Source organism: Cervus canadensis, chromosome 1, assembly GCF_019320065.1.
Source record: "Cervus canadensis isolate Bull #8, Minnesota chromosome 1, ASM1932006v1, whole genome shotgun sequence".
Classification (NCBI taxonomy): Eukaryota; Metazoa; Chordata; class Mammalia; order Artiodactyla; family Cervidae; genus Cervus; species Cervus canadensis.
The window spans coordinates 118,270,600-118,292,772 of NC_057386.1; the positions used below are offsets into that span (position 1 = coordinate 118,270,600).

Below are 22,173 nucleotides of genomic sequence, written 5' to 3' on the forward strand. Positions count from 1 at the left end.
AGAGAATGAGATGATTTCCACACTGGCAGGATGTTCTCTTCCATTCCAGCTTTGGGAATAGGTGTCTTGCTGAATGCAGGGGGCAATAATAATAGCTACCATGATTGAGTGCCTACTGTGTGCCAGACACTGTTAAGAACAATGCATTTAATACTTCCAACATCCACTCTACTTCATTTGGTCCCAGAGGGATTAAATAAATTGGCTGAAAGTCCACTTTAGGCACCCTTTAAGTCACTGATTAAAAATCTTGCTTATTCTAGCCAGCAGTTTCTTTTGAGAGCAGAGATGAAAGTTGACTCCTCCACCCCAGCCCGACCCCAGCTTTCCTGATTTTCTCTTTGAGGACCCTTAGGAGGGGGAGAAAGTGCTCCTAGAGGGACAGCAAGTGACACCCCCTCCCCATGACTCCCCCTCTCCCGGCATCTTCCACCAGTGGCGGTAGACCACTGTGTATCTGGGGACAGGGAACATGAGTGAATGACTGAATGGAGGAGAGAGGAGTGGGTGAATGGATTCTGCCAGCCAAGAAGCCCAACTGCAGGGACAACTTACCTGCGGTGGTGGAGGGGGGATGGAGGAGGGAGGTGGTCTTCCTGATCTTTGAGCTTGGCTCGTTAACCCTTTCTGAGCTTCCCCGCGTCCACTGCTCCACATCTAAGGTCTGAGCGCGCACGCGGGTGTGTACGTGAGGGGTTGGTGGGGGAGGGTGTTGGTGATCGAGGGTCACGCGCAGGTGGCTTTGCAGCGGCGGCGGTGGCAGAGGCGACAAGGCTGGAGGAGGAGGACGAGGGACGGCGGGCTCTCCGCCGCTGCGGGAGGGTAAGGTGGGCTGGCGGGGAAGGGGTTTGCTCAGGGGAAGGGGACTGGCCACCGCAGGTCCTACCTCCGCGAGCGCGCTGAGTCCGGGATAGTGGGGTGTTATTTGGGGTGGGGAGGGAGACGCAGGAAGATGTCCCCGGGGCCAGCTGGAGCTGGAGGATGCGCTGGAACTGAGGGTGGGGCGCCTACGGTATTGGACGGCGGGGAGAAGGCACAGGACCGGCGGGATCCGACCGGAATTTGGGGGGCGGGTCCCGAAAGGGTGTGCTAGTGGCAGCGTCTGCGCGCGGAAAACAGGTGGTCGCCAGCGCAACTGGTCCCTGGGGCTCAGTGGCCTGTGTCTCCAGCGGTGTCCCTCTTCCCCAGGTGGGCAGGGGGTTAACACCTGGCCTGGGTAGCCTCCTGTGTTGGATGCGCGCCTTCTCCAGAGATCCCAGGGGTTTCCTGGCATCAACTGGGACACCTCTCCCTCTTTGGGCCTTGGTCAAGGGTCTTTCAAGGGGAGCAGAAGAGGGGAGATGCAGAAAGTGTAGTTATCTGGACTCTTAAGAGCCAGTGAACATCAGCCTGTGTGTATCAGATTGTTACCCTGGTCTTCACTTCTCACCCCAGGGATGGTGATTTCCATACTCAGAGTGGGTCTTCCTGGTCTCACCCGCTGACAATATTCTTGAAATTTCATCTTCTAAACCAGGGATGGTAAACTCAGGTGCGTACAAGGACCAGGAGATAAGTAATGGTCCCAAGCCTTACCTGGTCCCAGGCACTCTCTGGAGAGCTTTAGCAGCATATCCGTTTACTTAATCCTCACCCTACCTCAAGGTTGCTACTTGTTATCATTCCCATTTCACATATGGGGAATCTGGTGAAAGTTACTTGCACACCATCACACAGGTAAGAAGTACCAGGTCAGGACCAGATGGGCAGGGTGGGTTCAGGTTCCAGACTTTCAACCATTGTGCTGTGCTGAGCAGATGGACTGTGGGATCAACTTGGAGCCCCACCAGAGAGATTCATGTTTCCAGGCAGGATTGTGAGCCCAGTGTGGCCAGATATTCTGATTTCTTGAGAAGAAGAAAGTGGGACATTTTTGTAAAGTCATCTTTAGATTTTGACTATTGACTTAAATTTTAAAACACTTTTTATAATGAAAAGTTTCAAACACACAAAATAGAGAAACTGATATAGTAACTTTTAAAAAAAATTTTTTTAAATTACTGTGTTGAGCCAAATAAAACATGTTTGGTAGCTACCTCTGTCCTAAACATGTCTGGGTGGTCGCTGCCCTGATCTGAGCCCTGGCTCTTCAAAGTGTGGTCCTGGTTTAGCAGTATCTCTATCATATCTTTTGGAAGCTGGTTATAAATGTTGAATCTCAGGCCCCACCCTAGACCTACGGAATTAGACCCTGGACTTTAATGAGATCCTCAGTTGATTCATATACATATCAAAGTTTGAGAGACACTGCTCTAGGCCTTTTTTGCCTGGACAAGTTATATTAGTCTCCTTCCAGATAGTTCTTTATGTCTCCAGATTCATGATCTTCTATTGATCTTAGAGTTGACTTTCTTGCCTTTGATACACTAACGCTCAGGTCTGGCCCAGGATAATTTGGTGGAGTAAGCATTTTCTTTAGGAAGGTTTGATTAGGTTACGTAATGGAACTGGCATTGTTCACACCAGTCTTACCCTTTACAGGTCCCTGAGCAGTTCCTTCTTGTAAATCTTACAGAATTGCTTTGAAGATGAAATGAGATAATATAAGTAAGAGTATTTGTATATGTTTTTATTAGTCTGGATTCTTTCAGTTAAAAAGATAACTTAAACCTGCTTATGCTAAACAAACGGGGACTTTACAGCTTGAAAGCTCAGAAAAGACTAAGGGGGAAACTTTCAGGTATGGCTTGATCCAGGGGCTCAACCAGTATAGTTGAAATTATCTTTCTCTCAGTGGGGCTCTCCTGAACCAAATAGCTTGAAATTGGGAACGTGGTGGTGGTTACCAAGAATAGTGGGAATAAACATTTGTTAGGAAAGAGTAGAAAGATTATGTAATTGGAAACCATATTTATTTATTTATCATTCTTAGAGTTTTTGTCTGATCTCTCCTATTAGACTTCAAGTTCCTTGAGAACTATGGCTCTGTCTTCCTCATCTTTGCATCCTCACAAGTCAGACAAACTGCATGATGCTCAGGAAGTACTGAATCAAATGTAATTGACTCAAGTGAAGTAGAGATTCAGTCTCTTAGACACCAGCCTCAGGCAAGGAATCTCTCTCTCCTTTTGAGGTGCAATAGAAGTCACTGTTCTCACACTTCTCATATAAAGAACATCACAGTCTTTGACTTTGCTCCCCTTTGTTTTTCTCACCACTACCCCTCAATTCAAAGTCATTTTGTCCCTTTGCAGGTGCCAGACAGTTAGGAAAATGGGCCCAGCATGAGACAATTTCAGACTGCACAGCATTTTATTATGGAAAGGTAACAGTGTTTTTCTCAGTGTGACCCCAGCAATAGTGACTGTCTATGATAGTTACCTCAGAGCTAGGGAGGCAAACAGAAACTTTCAAAAGTATGTGTCAGTCAAAGGGAGCTACTGATTCCCCATTTTCTTGGAGGCCAAGATTCTTTCAACAGGAAAAATTATGATTGTCAGCAGCTAATAATTTGTCTTAAAATAGCAAAAACCAAGCCGAAAAAACCCCATGGAAAACAACAGAAAAAAGAAACAACTCCCAATCAAAGACTCCAAAATCAAACAAGCCAAAATCAGCCAATCCAAACTAAGTTAACAATAAAAATAGATTGTGGAGAAATCTGGGAAGCTCTACAGAAGTTTTTTGGAGGGAGCGTGCTTGGAGCTGGGTTTCTGTTAGTCTAATCTGAATGCAAGAAAGAGTAAGACATATAAACATGGTCTGAGGGACTCAGAAATAGATCACCTATGAATTTCATCATTCAGAATTTTGATGGGTTCAGTAAGCTTCTCTTTAAAAGAAACCACAGAACCATGCAAACATATCAACCACTCACATTTTAGTCTGAACTAGCCACTTTCTGACAGCTAGGAGTTGCTAACTCAACTGCTTACAGGGTTCAAGCATAAAATGTCAACAAGTAAAGTAGCCTGGGCCAGGAAAATACAAGAGTGGTAGGGTGTGGTGAGTTGGAGAACACGCGCTCCATCTATAGATGTTAGTGAGTTCAAGCTCATACCGCTTCTTGCATGATAGGCCAATAAATTGGTAAATGAGTTATTGGGGCAAAAGGAATAGTGACTTTATTTGGAAAGCCAGCAGACCAAGAAGATGGTAGTCTAGTGTCCCAAAGAACCATCTTAAATCACAGAAGGAAAGGGGAAGTGTGCTTCAGACTTCTCAGAAGGCTTTGTTCCCTAAGGGAGTTACTTGACAATAAAATTCTTCCTAGGGGGAAAAACAACGACAACAACATCTTACCCAAGTTAGAATTCCGGCTTCTTCTATGCTAAAAGGCGGGTGGTTGGTTGTTGCAAACTTCACCCTGTGAGAACCCTTTGTTTTTGCAGCTGTCCATATAGGTCAGGTCACCATATTCCTGTAAACTTCCAACATGAGAACTGTTACTCTCTGTTTTGCAATTTTTTATCTCTATATGATGGAAACGTGTTATACCTTTAAAGGACAGAGCCTTGGAAATGGGCTATCCAGTATATTTCGGGCTATAGGCAACATTCTTAATCTGTAGCAAAAGCAATAGAATGCAAAGGTTAAAGTAAGGAAGTACTAATAGATCCAGTATCAAGTCAGATTTGCTTGTCCCTATTACACAGGCAGCAGCAGCAACTCAGCTCTGCACAATCATTATTACCATGAGAAGCTACAGACTCAGCGTTACTGTATTTTGGCGGTCAGAGTCAGGAACTTTACATGAATCTAGTTGGGAATCTAGAACTTTCCATGAACCCTTTCCATTTTTAAAAAATATAAAAAAATTTTTTTACCTTGTTTATTTACTAGTTCCTAACCTTTCATCACAGCTTCCTTTGATAAGCTAGTTGAAAACACAGAACCTGGGAAATTCACACGTAACTTCATTTTGTATACAATTTCATAGAGGCCTCCTTCCATTCCACTGTGTAGCTCAAGGTCGGCAGTGACTCCTCATTCTGAGAATTAGGTTGTGGGTACCCAGGTCTTCCCCGTTGGCTCAGCAGTAAAGAATCTGCCTGCAATGCAGGAGACGCAGGGATCACGGGTTGATCCCTGGGTTGGGAAGATCCCCTGGAGGAGGGAATGGCAACCCTCTCCAATATTCTAGCCTGAAAAATCCCATGGACAGAGGAGCCTGATGGGGTCTCAAAGAGTCGGACACAACTGAGTGACTAAGCACAAGCACAGACCCTTTGAACTGCATGGATTGCTCTCTAGGATGTGTCTTCCCCTCCCTCCTCCCCTCCCTCACCACTCCATTTTCTTCCCATTTGAAAAACTCCTTTTCTCCTTCCCTTTCATCTTTCTTCTTATGTTTAAAAAAATTCCAGTAAAGTCATTGCTTTTAATTTTTATGATTTAACTGTATTGACATAATACATGCATATAGCTGAGAAGTCAATTATCACATATTTATAACAGAATAATCATATTTCCCACTTCTTTCCTAGTCCATCCTTAGAGGCAACTGTTTTCAACCCCCTTAGCTGATTCTTATGGCATTTCTCTATCTTCATACTTCTAATTTTGGTTTTAACATATATTTCTAGTTATTTCACTCACTCTCTTAATAATTAAGTAATTTATTAATTAGATTACTTATGCAAAGCCCTGTTGAGGGAAGGGAGCATGGCAGTTTTAGGAACCATTTTCTTGGCCACTTGGAATCATATTCTTGTTTTTTTTTTTTTTCTGGCTGTGTGGCTTGTGGGAACTTAGTTTTTGGACCAGGGATCATATCCATGCCCCCCTGCAGTGGAAATGCAGAGTCCTAACCACTGAACCATCAGGGAATTCCCTGGAACTGCATTCTTTAACTAAATGAACCTTCACAGCAGAGACTTAGAGGCACTGTGGTGAAGAACTGGTTGATGGGTTAAAATCTTTTCTACCTGACCCATTAGCAATGTGCTCTTAAACAAAACATAACTCTGAGCCACACTTTTCTTACCTAAAAAATACTGTGACTAAAACGTAAAGATTTTGTGGTGAGCATGACATGACATAATTCTTGTAAAGTGTGGCCCAATGCCTGCCACACAATCAGTGGTCAAAAACTACCTGCTGATATTATTATCGCTGTGGTTTTTTTTTTTTTTTCCCTGTGTAAATATCAGCTGAAAGAGAAAAATCAAGGCGAAATTCCAAGTTTGTGAAGACCAATGAAGGCTGGGGGACAAAAAAGAACATGTGTGATGCATTCAGGTCACAGGAGAGAAAGCGCGCATAGGCTTTGAGCCTGGCATTTCCCTGGCCTGCAGGCATTAGTCCTTATAATATGAAGTACTTCAAAGCCACGTGAAGCTTCACCCTCATTCCCTGTTGGTACTGTCTGGGCAGGGGGCAGAAAATGGATGCTTTGGGGACCAGCTTGCCTAGAAAGCACCAGAAGACTTGCCTCCACGTCCAAGGCTCAGAGTCCTGGGAGTCTAACTTTCTGCCGGAGAGCTGTGTTGGTCCTTCTCTTCCTGTCGTGCCTGGGATCCTAACAATCCACTTTATTTTGACTTTGCTCCCAGTCTCAGTGGAGACCCTGAACCCGGGTGACAGAGTGATTATGGTTTGCTGCTGTGATGGTGGTGACGTGATGAGGGCTTTAAGGTTGAAGGAAGACCAGCACCCACTTCTCACTTCCCCTCTTACTCTATTGCTCTCTGTCAGTTTCTTTGTCTTCCTGTCTCTGCCTCTGTCTATCTGCCTCTCAGTCTCTGCTTGTGTCTGTATATCTTTGTCTGCCTGTGTCTCACTCTTGTCTGTCTTTCTCTGCTTCTCTCTCAATTTCTTTCCATGGACTTTATATTAAACTCTTTCTCTGTCTCTCCTCTTTTTTTGACCACACCCCACAACCTGTGGGATCTTAGTTTCCCTGCTAGGGATCAAACCCATGGCCCCAGCACTGAAAGCTCCTAGTCCTAACCACTGGGACCACCAGGGTATCTCTCTGCCTCTTTCTGTCTCCCCTGGCTTCCTTACCCCAGCCCTACCACCCCATCTTTCCTGTTAGTCCCCCCCCTTTTTTTTAACAAGCTATGACTTTATGAAGAGTCCCCTCCATATAAGGCCATTTTTAATCAAGGGCTTCAGTTCAGTCGCTCAGTTGTGTCTGACTCTTTGTGACCCTATGCATGGACTGTGGCATGCTAGGCTTCCTTGTCCATCACCAACTCCCGGAGCTTGCTCAAACTCATGTCCATTGAGTCAGTGATGCCATAACACCATCTCATCCTCTGTCATCCCTTTTTTCTCCTGCCTTCAGTCTTTCCCAGCATCAAGGTCTTTTCCAATGAGTCAGTTCTTCACATCAGGTAGTCAAAATATTGCAGTTTCAGCTTTAGTATCAGTCCTTCCATTGGAGATTCAGGACGTGATGAGGGCTTTAAGGTTGAAGGAAGTCCTTTAGGATGGACTGGTTTGATCTCCTTGTAGTCCAGGGGACTCTCAAGGACTCTCAACACCACAGTTCAAAAGCATCAATTCTTCGGTGCTCAGCTTTCTTTATGGTCCGACTCTCACAGCTTCAACTAGATGGACCTTTGTTGGCAAAATAATATCTCTGCTTTTTAATATGCTGTCTGGGTTGGTCATAGCTTTTCTTCCAAGGAGTAAGCATCTTTTAATTTCATGGCTATCCCTTTTCCAGGGGATGTCCCTTCTCCAAGGGATAGCCTATCCCTTCTCCAGGGGATCTTTCAGACCTGGGAATCGAACCGGGGTCACCTGCATTACAGGCGGATTCTTTATCAACTGAGCTACAGCGGCAGGGGGAAGTTAGCTGGCTTGCTAACTTTTAGCAAGATAGTCTTTTTATTAGCAAATTTGTGGGGATTGGTTTGCAAAATGTGAGATGTGACTGAAATATTAAATTCCTAAAACTGTCAAAGCACTAATGGGTCAGGGAGGTAAATTATAGAAATGTATTCTCCCACAGGAATTACACTGACGTTCAAAATTAATTTTTCTTAATTCTGTGTCTAGTCATTACACACCAGCTTAGAGGGGGGAACATTTAAATCTCAGTTCTTGATGAGCACCCTAATAGAAGAAAATAGCAGTAATTAAGTTAGAAAGTAAAAATTGTTCTTTGGTTACTTCCTGCAAGTTTTCCTCCCTTGGGGAATATTACAGAGAGGAAATGTTTTGCAGAATCTTGGCAAAATTAAGATCGTCAGCCTTTATGGAAACAGGCAGGTCTAGAGATAATGTGAAATGTTTGGGGGAAAAAAGATAGGTAGCTTGGGAAGTTTTAAGATTTTTCCTCCTCCACTCCCTTCTTCCGGCCTTCCTTTTCCTTTTTAATTTTCCTTTCCTCTATGTTTTTTTTTTTTTTTCCCCAGTTGAGCTATTCCTTTCCTCTATGTTATGTCTGGGTCAGTAGCCTGCTATACCTGAACCCAGACTGACATCAAGACAGCTGAGTTAAATTCTGGCTTTGCTGCTGTGTCACCATGGGAAAGTTATTCAGCCTTTCTGGGCTTCAATTTCCTCTTCTATTGAGTCAGAAGTTTTGAACTTGATGACCACTAACATTTTTTCCAAGGTCTGAAATTCTTTAATGCACACATCAACAAATGCTTAATTTTTAATAAGTATTTCCCTCCTGTTATGAAAAGAACAAACTCATTAAATGATTTGGGGAGAAATAAAAAGAACAAATGAAAACTCTCCATAATTCTATCACCCAAAGAACTGCATGAACATTTTGGTGCATTTCTTTTCATCTTTTTTTTTGCTATATAGTTTTGATATGCAGATTATTTTTATTGTACATAATAATAGGTTTGTATGCTTTTCTGTTAGCATTTTCTCCCTATGCATGTCTGTCTGTCCTTCCTGTCTTCACAAACAACATCTTTAATGGGTACGTAATATTTCACTGGGCAACTTAATTTACATAACCACTCCCTAACTGGTGTCGTACTGGTTGATGGCAGCTTTTCTCTCTTAAGGCTACTGCTGGTGGGATGACTCATTTTCTGAAGGCTCCAGGCTACATTTTTTTCAGAGTCTGAATAGAGAGAGTTGGAGTCTGGCTTCACAGCAGGCCTGTTCACATTCAGCCCCACTGGATGAATCTGGACAGCAGATGTATTTTGTTCAACTTAAAGAATATTTTTAATAACTTTACTTAATTCCCACTTTACAAAATTCAAAGAGATCTCACAGAAAAATCCAGATTTCCAACTTCTCTTAAAAATTTAAAAATAATCCCAAGTAGTAGTGCTTAGGTGGTGTTGAGGAGCAACTGCCCTTTAAACCGATCAATGTCTCCTATTGGTCCCAGTCCTGTGAGACCATCTTTCTCCTTTGAGACCTCTGTTGATTCTTATTGGATCTGAGCTGAACCCAGGTACTGGTTAGGCACGGGCCATGATGTGCTGAGCTTTTTACTCAGAACAGGACCCAGTAAATAAATCCTGGGCATTGTGCTATGTCAGGCTGTTTTTACAGGTGTTGTGGGAATTGTGTGACTGAATTTCTGTGCTCTGCATTATTTTTTAGTGATTTGTGCTTAGAAATGAAATCATTGCTTGGCTGTGGCCAGGCTGCAGGGATGGATAACTTGCAAGACTCCTACCTTGGTTTTGAGAACAGTTCTATGATGGACAGTCATTTATTTCTTTTTTCTCTGTGGTTTTATACGTGTGTCCGCTGACTCCTGAAGTCTTAATTCAGGAGTTTTGGCCAGTCCATCCACAGTCAGACCCTTCCTGGCACATATCGGAATTGTAATTATGTCCTTGTGTGTATCCCCACTGTGGCAGAGATAGTAATGCTCATCAGACAGTCCGTGTTCTAGGCTGCATTCTTGGTCCCTTTGCACTGAAGTGGAGCCTTGAGACTAGTTCTGGCTGATGGTCTATGAGTAGAGTGTGCGTCACCTCCAGGCTTAGGCATAGGAATGGTTATGAGTGCTCTGTTTACTTTTTTTCTGCTGTGTGAATTGTGAAGGCCTCATGTTGAAAATGTGGAATCAGAGTACTATTTTCACCTGGATTTCTGAGTTACCTGGAACCACAGCAGACTCTGTGCTAGGGGAGAGTAAATTTTTATTGTATTAAAGCACTGAGGTTTTAGTGTATTTGTTACTGCAGCATAACCTAGACTAAGCTGACTGATACATTCTCTATTAGAAATAATGAGTAAGGGAACTTCTCTGGTGGTTGAGAACTAACATTTATTGAGTGCATTTTGTTATTTATTTTCCACATTTTAAAATGAGGCAAACAAGGTCCAGGGAAATTAGGTAGTTTGCTCAGAGTCATAGAGCTATTTAATACATGGTTCTGCCAGAATGCTTCCTATCCATCTTTTCAATTGTCTCTAGGTCTTAACTATAATGCCTCCTCAAGGAAGCCTTCTCTGATCACCAGGTTAGAGTGCTCCTCACTGTTAATATGATCCCCTTATCCCACATAACTTCACATTAGACTTTAACTACCCAAAAGATAGGTCCTGGGTGTGTTTTGCTCAATGTGATATCTCCAGCATCTAGCACAGTGCCTGGAGCATAGTAGATATTCAATGTATGTTTGTTGAAGAAAAGAGAGTCAGAAAGTTTGGACTTGTGTCCTTGTACTGCCACTAATCAACTGTGTCATCTTGGACAAGTAGCTTTACCTCTCCGGATCCCAGTGTTTCCACTAGGACACTAGTGGAAAGATGTTTGATTAAATCAGTTCTTTTTGGCTCTGATGTTTCATAATTATTTCATTCACATGGCCTATTCCTTCTCAGAATCTGATTTTGGGTTGCTTTCCAGGCTCCTTAATTCCATATTTATTCCTGGAATAATTTACAGAGTTAGGATATGAACCCAGGCAGTGTAACTAAAGAGTTCATGATTTTAACTGCTCATGTCACCTGTCTACCTACCCACCCATCTGTTTATTCTGTTGTCATCCATCCATTCATTCATGTAATCATTCATCCATCCATATACCCCACTATCCATCCAATAATCCACAGACATTCATCCATTCATTCATTCATTCATCCATCCAGTTTCTGCCTTCTGGTGCTCTCTAAAGAGTAGAGGGCAATGTCTCCTCAGTGGCTATTGACATAGGATGTTGAGATAATGTTCAGTGTGTGAGCTGGAGCTCTTTAGCTGATTTTATTGTATTGGTTTTTATATCCTCATGGATAATATAATGCTGCTTTGTTTTTATTATTATATGTAAAGTTATTAATTAATTCACCAATGTTTATTGAGCACTTACATATGCCAGGCATTCTTAGGTGTACACAAGACCCAACTGGTTTCACAACTCTAAAGGATACCATTTACATTGCATGCTATGTGGTCTTGGAGTTGCACAAATACATGGGACCATGTTTTGCCAGTCTCCTGAAGGAGTCCACATTTCAGCATAGTGATTAAGAGCCTGGGCTCTGGATCTGAACAGCCTGGCCTTGAGTCCCATGCTGCTTACTGGCTATGCAAATCAAATCATTTCACCTCTCTATATGTCAGTTTCCTCTCCTATAGAATAGGGATAATAAAAACCCCTAGTTCAGAGAATTGTTATATGGCAAAGAGTTAACTACGGCAAAAGTTCTTGGAATAGTTCCTATATAAAGTAAGTGCTCAACAAAAGATGAGTGATTAGCTTAGGTATATTTCTCACTAGGTGGGTTTCTTTAACAGTTTTTTCTATGGGGAGATGGAGTCAGGAGCAGAAACAAGTTTAACCAGATACAATCTGCTAAAGTCATAGTCTAAGGTAAATTGATTAGTGATTGTCTATTGATCTAGAGGATATGTGGTTTATGCAGTGAAATGCTTACCCAAGTTGACATAAATCAAGTATAATGAAGAGTCAGATTCTGTATTTGATGTTTGACCACCAACAGCCTTCTCCCTCCCCTTTCCCTCTTTGCCCCAGTATCTAAGCAAGCCAACTATGCTTGCTCAGATATTGGAGCAGTTCAACCATTTATGTTAACCTCACCCATGTATTTCCATGACTTAATATATCTGTGTAAATTCATAGGAAAAGACTGGAAATAAACATACCAAACTGACTACAGGGGAGAGGAAAATGGGACTGAGATTCCTGGAGAAAGGTGGTGTTCAAGAGGGTCTTTACCTTATTTGTCATGTTTTAATTACTATAAAAATGGGACCTTTTTTTTTAATGTATTTAAGAATCTGTTACAAGAAAAAAGTAAATGACCATCCTAAAGCTAGGAAATCGCTCAATCGTGTCCAACTCTTTGTGACCCTATGGACTGTACAGTCCATGGAATTTTCCAGGCCGAATACTGGAGAGGGTAGCCTTTCCCTTCTCCAGGAGATCTTCCCAACCCAGGGATCAAACCCAGGTCTCCCGCATTGCGGGCGGATTCTTTATCAGCTGAGACACAAGGGAAGCCCAAGAATACTGACGTGGGTAACCTATCCCTTCTGCAGATCTTCCTGACCCAGGAATTGAACCGGGGTCTCCTGCATTGCAGGCGGATTCTTTACCAACTGAGCTATCAGGGAAGCCCAGATAAGGGTATGTGTGTGATTGATGAGTTAGGAGAGCCTAGAACCCTTCCTACCTATGTCAGAAGGTGCCTGGATGGGGATTGTAATTAAAAGCACAAAAAGCTGATCAATTGGGTTGTCTTCTGAAGAGAGGCTGTGTTAACTGAGGATCTATAGAAGTGAGTTCAGGGACTCCAGACAGGTCAGTGTATGTGCCCAGAACTGTCCCCAAGAGAGTTCCTAGACTAGTAAGCCAAAGAACCTGTTTATACAAATCCCTAGAATGCAGGCCAATCCCTAGAATGCAGGGCCTCAATGTTATGAGGCTTGTGCAGAGTTGTGCTCAGTTGTTCGGTGATGTCTGGCTCTTTGCCCACGAACTGTAGCCCACCAGGCTCCTCTTCCCATGGAATTTTCCAGGCAAGAATACCGGGGTTGGTTGCCATTTCCTCCTTCAGGAGATCTTCCCGACCCAGGGATCAAACCCGTGTCTCTTGCATCTCCTGCATTTGGCAGGCGGATTCTTTACTGCTAGCACCACCTGGGAAGCTGGGTTCCCCCAAAAGCAGATCCTGGGACGGGGGTTTCAATGCAAGGGGTTTATCTGACAGGTGATTCCTAGTCGGCAGGGAACTGCGACAGAGAAGGGCAGTAAGTAGTAGCCTCTTGCTGAGGGCAACTGGGAGGCTGTGTAGCACGTGCTTCACGGTTGCTTATGGTGTGCAAAGCTGTGTGGGTAAGGAAGAACATGTCCTTCACTCACACCAGTCATCATTGAAGGGCTACTCCTGGGGTACACTTCTGATGCACTCTACACACTGGCTTAGCAGGCTTCGGCAGCCAGAGAAGCCCTGGTAAAGAATCACAGGTATTGACAGAAGTTGTCACATCAGCGTGCAAGGGATGGTGAGAAGGACAGCAGTAGTGTATACTGTGTTTTCTGGTACAGGTTTGTAACAGGAAGGAAGTGTGCTTGGTGAAGAAAACGAGCTTTTCTTCCCTGAGCCCTTCTGCTTCTGAGTCTCAACAGCAGTCAGGACACTGGCCCTCTGATTTATACATTGGTCTTTTGTGAGTTTGGATGGTGTGAGTCAAGAGAGACAGCCCCTTTGGGGGAGTACATGGCCAGAACTGAATTCTGTAGAGAAACCTGGATTGAGTTTGGAAACTTAAAAGATCTTACCAGGCAGGGACCATGAATAAGCGAAGTGGGTGGGAGGAGGAGGAGAATGTACTTGGTGTGGTGCCTGGCATATAGTAAGTACTCAATAAAAATGATTTACATTAGCAGCAGCAACTGTTTCTGAGGAAAGCTTTAAGGAGGAAGTGGAACCCAAGTGTAATGTGTTGCAAGGATGCCAAACAGAATAGGAAACTAACCAGGAGAAGGTGAAGACAGAAGCCTCCTTGCCTAACCCTGGCCTCTTGTATAGTCCTTGTAATTAGGATGACAGTCATTTTCTAGTATTTGCAGTGATGACAGTTTCTTAGAGGTGAGGTTAATTGGTAATATAGATGTGTGACATCTTCCTATCAGATGTTTTAGATGCCAGTAATTAATCTCTCTCTTCCAGGGAGTGGGGGCGGGGGGCAGCCATTAATCCTTTGTCTTCTTGGTGTTCTGCTGTCAGCATCTTTCCATATCGCCTGCCGCACTGGCTTTGACATATTAGAAGGGCCAACATGGAGGAAGACAAAGGCGAGTCATGATGTCTGTGTAATAAGAGAAAGTTGACTTTCTATTCATGTGTCTGAGATGAGATCTGGTTTATCCATCAGGTATTGTGATATCAGTGCTAGGAGCTTATGAACCTTACAAAGGCCTGTGGCAATATTTGCACACTAAAAAATAAGTGGCCTCTGAAATATGAAAAGAAAATCATAAAATTAAAGAAAAAATTGAATTTTATTTTCCACCTAGCTTTACTGAGTTATACATGTATACATTATATATACTATATATTCATTATATATACAAAAAATGTGTATTTTATGTACATTGTATAGTAAAAATTGTATATACTTAAGTTGTTCAATGTGATTTTAAGGTCTACAATGTGATGATTTAATATGTGTATACACTGTGAAATGATGACTGCAATCAAGGTAATTAACACATCCATAAACTCATATAGTTACCTTTTTGTTGTTGCTCTTGTTGGTAATGAAAACACTTTGGATCTACTCTTCGGTCTGCCCTGCCGGTCCAGTGGTTAAGACTTTGTGCTTCCACCACAGGGATGTGGGTTTGTTCCCTGGTCAGGGAACTAAGATCCTCCATGCCTCACAGGTGGCCAAAATATAAATAAATAAAATAAAAATTCTTAAATAAAAGATCTACTCTTTTAGCAGATTTCAAGTAGACAATACAGTACTAATTATAATCATCATGCTATATATTAGATCTCCAGAATTTATTCATCTTATAACTGAAACTTTATATCCTTTGACTATTATCTCATTCCCAACCCCCACCCCCACCCCTGCCCCTGGCAACCACCTTTATCTCTGGTTCTAGGAGTTCTACTTTGTATAATTGAAATTGATACATGTTTCCTTTTGTGAAACACTGTACCCATTGTAATATACCTCAACTAGTTGATGAAACAGCCAGTTGAAGAGGCCTCTGCCCCAGTGGAGTTGGGGTGTGCCACCCTTCTAGCATGGGGAGGAGAAGCTCTCTGAACCCCGCTGTTTAGGGTTTTATGGAGATCCCATCACAGACTCCCCTGTAGCTCAAACAGTAAAGAAGCAGGAGACCAGGGTTTGATCCCTGGGTTGGGAACTTCCTCTGGAGAAGGGAATGGCAATCCACTCCAGAATCCTGGAGAATTCCATGGACAGAGAAGCCTGGCAGACTACAGTTCGTGGGGTTGCAAAGATTAGGACACAACTGAGTGACTAACGTAGTCCACAGTCCACATCACAGACATGATTGATCAAATCATTGGCTTTTGGTGACTAACTCACAACTCTAGCCCTTATTCCCTTCCTGGAGGTTGGGAGGGGTCTGGGGCTGCAAGTTCCAACCCTCTATGTCTCAGTCTTTCCATAACCAGCTTCCATCCTAAAATTCTCTAGGGGCTCCCAGCAACCTGTCATCTCATCAGCATAAAAACACACTTATCACTCCAGAGATCCAATGGTCTTAGAAGCTCTTGTGTCAAGAATAGGGGACTAAGACCAACTACTGTAACAAAAGATGCTCCTAGCACTCTGTTGGGGGCTTCCTAGATGGCTCAGTGGGTAAAGAATTGGCTGCAGTGCAGGAGACACAGTTGGCACAGGTTCAGTTCCTGGGTCGGGAAGATACTGGAGGAGGTAATGGCGACCCACTCCAGTATTCTTGCCTGGAAAATCCCATGGACAGAGGAGCCTGGCGGGCTGCAGTCCATGGGGTCACAGAGAGTCAGACACAACTGAGTGACTAAGCACACAGCATCCTGTCATTTAGGAAATGACAAGAGCTCTAGGAGCTCTGTATGAGCAACCAAAGACAGAGACCAAACATATATTTGGTATTATACCACAGTTGCTAGCTATCTCAGTGGCTCTGGATTATAGCTTGATCTCCTGATCCTTAGCTTCTGGGTGTCCCATGGGACGACAAAAGTTGTTTCCTTGGTTGCTGTGAGGCCTGAGTGAGTTAATTACACTTGGAGGATTCAGAATTATACCTTGTGGCTCCAATAAGTGCATAATTTCTTCACCCTGAGCTGTGAACCTAGAGAAAAAGATTGCATAACACAGATTTTGAATCACAGTGGTGCAGCTTCCCAATGTTTATGGATTTAGGGCACTCCCCGGGGGTATAATTAGAATCAGATTATGGAAAAGGTAGATCCACTCTGCCATCTATTTCCCTCCTCTTAGTTTAAATACAGGCTCCACTGCAAGTCACTCTCCCCAGGTGAGCTGAATAGTTAATACTGGTTCTGATAATCCTGCCTGGCTCAAAACTGGTTCATTATTACTAAATAAAAGCAACTACCATTGATTGAATGGCTTGTTCTGTGCCAGACTCTGCCCTGAGCCCTTTCCTAGCATGGTGTCTAGAGGGAAGCATCCTCGTAGAAACCTTAGTTCAAGTGCCACTCTTGCCTCCTCCAAGCAGTTTGTGTTCAGGCAAGTCACTTCCCTTTCCTCTGAGCCTCAGTGTCCTCATCTGTAAAATGGGATGACAGGAGCTGCTTCATCAACAAAGTTGTGCTAAAGGTTAAATGCACTATTGATGCAAAACTTTTTTGCCTGAAGCTGGGTTCGCCATAAGCACTTGATAAATGTTCATTTTTATTGTTATCATCATGTTCCTCAATCCTGACGGGAAACCCTCTGAGGTAGATATGAAAAGCGTTTGGCTCGTTTCATATGGTAACACTCTGACAAACAGACGCCTTCAATGTTTAAATCCATTCCCTTTATAATCTTTTCTTCACAGTGTATTTGGGAGTGGGGATGTACATTAGCCCCTTATCAACAGGAAAGTGGGTATATACATTAGATTCATGCCACTGAAAATGAATGAGCTTGGGCTTTGTGAATCGTGAGTGAATCCTCCAAAAAACATAATGCCGAGAGCAATAAAAGCAAGTTGCCCCTAAATGCATATGGAATATTATTTCTATAAAGTTTAGAACTACGCAAAGCAATTGAATAAAGTCAGGGATACACATTACCCACATGGGTAGTAAAAGTATAGAGACACATGGGACTGAAAACACCAACTTCATAGCAGAGACTCCCTCAGTGGAGGTGGTGGGGGGTATGGTTGAGGAGGGGGCACACAAGAGCCTTCAGATATATTGGGATGTTTATTTATTTATTTTTTAAGTACTTATTTTTGGCCGTGCAGGCTTTTCTGTAGTTGTGGAGAGTGGGGGCTACTCTCTAGCTGTGGTGCGTGGGCTTCTCATTGTGGTGGCTTCTCCTGTTGCGGAGCAGAGGCTCCGAGGCAGGCGGGCTCAGCAGCAGCTCCCAGGCTCTAGAGTGCGGCCTCAGCAGCTGTGGTGCATGGGCTTGGTTCCTCCACAGCATGTGAGATCTTCCCGGACCAGGAATCGAACCTGTGTCTGCTGCATTGGCAGGCAGATTCTTTACCACTAAGCCACTAGGGAGCCCAGGATGCTTATTTCTTAATCTGCTATTGGAGGCATTTGTTATCTTTTATGTCCTTTGTCGAATAAAAAATATAGTCACAAGCTGAAAGTAGAGAGTTCTTTTATTTGGTGGGAATGTTTAGGACTCCAAACCCGGGAGATACCATCTCAGTAGCTCTGAGAAAACTGCTCCAAGGAGGCAGGAGAGAAAGTCAGGCTCTATACAAGTTGGCAACAAAGGGAGCAGACAGTTGAACATTGAAGATCAGGTATCAGTTAAGGAATTTAGCATTCTATATATGGGAAGATGCAAGCCTCTGGGCTCACTGAATTCATTCCTTTCATATGCACCTCAGCTATCTGGGGCCAATCCTGTTTGCTTGTTTACCTTGCTTCTCCGAATTTTCCCAGCTCCTCAGCAGTCACCGAGGAGGGTGGCAGCTTCCACTGGATTGAAGTTTTGAGAGCCCTCGTTCGCATTTGGCAAATAGAAGGGGAAAAGTTGGAAGCAGTGACAGATTTCCTCTTCTTGGGCTCCAAAATCACTGTGGACGGTGACTGCAGTCATGAAATCAGAAGACGATTGCTTCTTGGTAGGAAAACTATGACAAACTTAGTCAGTGTGTTGAAAAGCAGAGAGATTACTCTGCCGACAAAAGTCTGTATAGTTAAGACTATGGTTTTCCTAGTGGTCAGGTACAGTTGTGCGAGCTGGACCGTAAAGAAGAGAGAACACCAAAGAATTGATGCCTTTTAACTGTGGTGTTGGAGGACACTCCTGAAAGTCCCTTGGACAGCAAGATCAAACCAGACAATCTTAAGGGAGATCAACCCTGAATGTTCACTGGAAGGACTGATGCTGAAGCTAAAGCTCCAGTATTTTGGTCATCTGATGTGAACAGATGACTCATTGGAAAAATCCCTGATGCTGGGAAAGAATGAAGGCAGAAGGAGAATAGGGCATCAGACGATGAGATGGCTGGACTACATCACCGATGCAATGAACGTGAACTTGGGCAAACTCCGGGAGATGGTGAAGGACAGGGAGGTCCGGCATGCTGCAGTCCATGGGGTCACAAAGAGTCAGACCCGACTGGGTGACTGAACAACAACAAATTTGCATTTGATGGCTGTGACATTTCTTGTTTATTGATATGGCAGGAGATATTTTCATTTCACACCTTGAACATACATCTCAAGTGGGTAACAGTAATTTTTAGAAATTGCACCCCAGCCATGGGGAAAGGAATTTAGGGACCCCTTCTGTATTCTTGAGATTCTGCCACCCCCAAAAACCATTAAAGATTCTTTAATCTTCCTGAACCCAAAGCTTCTCTCCACCCACCTCCATTTCTTCTTAGTGCCTCACTAACAAAACCCCCAGCCTACCTGGCTCAAAACAAAGCTTCCTGGCAGCCAGGTTCTCAATTTGCGTGTTAAAGGAGCACTTTTTGTGCTTTCTCCACCTGTGTTTTAATTACCATTCACCTCCCTGGCTTCATTCTGTTCACCTCCAAACACTCCCAGATATCGGTTGGCTCTTTTTGGGGTGGATGTGTGGAAGAGATGGCAGGAGGTATACTTCCTACTGCAGAAATGGGACCAACCTTATCTGGCAGGACTGAGACAAGTCATCACATGTCGGGCTCCTCGACTCCAATCCCAACTTCTTTGTAAGAGAAGCTTTATTAAATTGCATACCAAAAGCAGTCTTGAAGTGAAAAGAGAATGCAATATACTGCTCCTCACCCTCCAGCATACTGCCTAGTTTTGTATGTTTGTGTGTGTCTGTTGGTTGTGGATGACTGAAGGAGCAACATTTGCCAAGTCATCAGCTCTGGCCTTCTTGATAGCTGACCCTTTGATCTGGAACTCCAAGGTAGGAGAAGTTCTATCAATAAATGAGTACATTTTCCAGGTGGCTGAAACATACACCCCTGAGGTCATCTATATTTATATGCAGAACACAAGGTTCAGAGAGGTTAAGTGATTTTTCCAAGGGAACACAGCTGGTAAAGTGGCCAAGCTGATATCTGGCAGATCAAGGACTTGTGTTTCTATTTGCTAATGTGTCGTTAAAACTTTTCTATTTTACTGAGGGTGATTTTAATGATAGTCATTCCAAGAAACTCATCCCTGGTGGCTCAGACGGTAAAGCGACTGTCTGCAAGGCGGGCGACCCAGGTTCCATCCCTGGGTTGGGAAGATCCCCTGGAAGAGGAAATGGCAACCCACATCAGTACTCTTGCCTGGAAAATCCCATGGATGGAGGAGCCTGGTAGGCTGCAGTCCCTGTGGTTGCAAAGAGTTGGACATGACTGAGCGACTTCACTTTCACTCCAAGAATCATCCCCCTTTTAGAAACTGTTTTGCTTTCTAAAAGAGAGTAGGGGAACAATTTAACTTTTTTCCTATGTTATAAAATTCAGTTATGCCTCCTTTCCGAAGTTATATTCTCAGGTGTGTTTGAGGGGCAGGTAGGAAAGAAGCTAACACATATTCACCAACGACCACATGCCAGGTATCTGCACATTCCAGACATCTTACACATTTCTATTTATGTTCCCTATTATCTGTTATTATTCCCATTTAATAGATGGAGAAACTGTGGCTCAGTGTGTGTTCATTATCGATCACTGTGTAACAAGTGAGCAGCTGTAAACAACAAGCATTATGACCCTCCACAGTTTCCGAGGAGTCAGTGTAGCAGAAGCAGCCTAGCTGGGCGGCTCTGGCCAAGAGTGTCATGTGGCTGCATCAGAGGGTGGCGGGGACTCTAACCTCTGAAGGTGTGACAGGGCTGAGAAATTTACTTCCATTGACATGCTCGTTGCCAGAAGCCTCAGTTCCCTGCCTCATGGATCTTTCCATAAGCTACCTACATGTCTTCACATCATGGAATGATCCAGGAGAGACAGGGACCACAATGGAAGCCGTAATACCTTTTAAGACTTAGTCTCTGTAGGTGAACATTGTCAATTCTGCTTTGTTCTATTTGTTAGAAGGAGAGGAGAATTCGGCTCTACACCTCTTGAAGGTGGAAGTATTAAAGGATTTGTACTTATTTTAGAACTACCACACTCAGGGAGGTGCCGTCAACTTGCTGAAGTTCATAGCGTTTGTAAGTGGTAGAGGTTAGATGCAACCATAGTTTTAGATGGTTCCACACTTTTTTTCTTTTCACTGTACTGTGATTTCTCCCTGACTGAGGAATGGAGAGCTGTTTGTCCTTATGCTTATTTGCCCCAGACTGCAAGCCTCTTTATTTGCTTTTAAAGCTTTCCCCTTTCTATCTGCCTAACTATCATCTATCACATCTAAGCAACATCTTTCTTATTCTAAGTTGGAATTTTGAATCTCCTGTGAAATTGGGAAACCTGGTAACTTTTAGTGTGAGTTGTGTGTCCATCAAGAGTCAGTAGACTCTGAGTGACTATTTGGGGTTTGTTTTTCTTTTTTTTTTTTTTTAATTTTAATTTTAATTTTTTTATTAGTTGGAGGCTAATTACTTCACGACATTTCAGTGGGTTTTGTCATACATTGATATGAATCATCAGGTGGCATTTATAATGTTTTGGAGTGCTCTGAAAGCTTTCTTCATCTATTCTGGATTCTTCGTCTTGCAGATCATTGAAGTTGTGGGTAAGTTTTGGATGAAATAATGATAATTATAAGGGTCTGTTTAATTTATCCTTCGTATAACTCTTCAGAATTTTCAAAGGTCATTTATACACATCATATCATCTGATTCTCACAAAAAACCCATTAATAAAATGGAGGCAAGCGATACAATCTTCTGGATAAGCCATGTTGAGCCATCACTTATCTATGTGCCTTTGTTCTTTTGGTACCTGCTTGGCACTGACTCCTTCTTGCCCATAGGCCACTCCTCTGTCTTTCCACTGGTGTCAGTAGGCAGAGACATAGGAGTTAGCGGGCTTGAAACTGTCAGGGGAGGGAGAGCTTTTCTCCTACCCTCTTAAGTTATGTCTTGCAGGACTGCAATTAAATACAAGCGCCAGATAACGGAAGAAAAGACAGATTTTATTCATATTAATATTTTTATGTGCACAAGGCTTTGCAGAAGTGAACACCCAAAGAAAAGATTAAGTTCAGGGGTTTATATGCCATCTTAGCAAAGAGTGATAAATTGTGGAGAAGTGAATAGTCAAAGAAAATAGGGATTTGGGTTCCATAAGGGTGGTAAATTTGAGGAAGGTGATAGGCAATATATGGTAGACAAAGGCTTATTAAGGTTTGTTTTTCAGACTAGACTCAAGTAATCTCTAATGATAAAAGTGGTTCTTTACTTGGTAGGGGAGAAGAGGACACTTCTATGTGTGGAAACATCTCACTTTTACAAGGAAAACTTGTGCCTTATTTTTAGACAGAGGAGGGTAGAGAGCTCTTCCTGTGTGTGCTATTTCCTCAGTTGCATTCAGCTTGAGATAGTTCTTATGTCAAAGCGGCATATTTGTGGGTGGTGTTCTGATCCATTTCAGAGTTAATATTCTAATTTGCATTTACTCTTGTGAAAAGAGCATAGGTTTGTGTTAAACTTGGGTTCAAATTCCAATTTTACCATTTACT

The 22,173-nt window shown here is 43.1% G+C and overlaps 1 protein-coding gene across 1 annotated transcript in view; it reads left to right on the forward strand.

The window, feature by feature from the left end:
- Positions 1–713: 713 nt before the first annotated feature.
- RPH3A (rabphilin 3A) overlaps positions 714–22,173 on the forward strand; it is a 265,132-nt gene continuing 243,672 nt past the window's right edge. The window contains exon 1 of the mRNA XM_043439517.1: positions 714–822. The gene's annotated coding sequence lies outside the window, so the exon portion shown is untranslated. The remainder of the gene's footprint in view (positions 823–22,173) is intronic.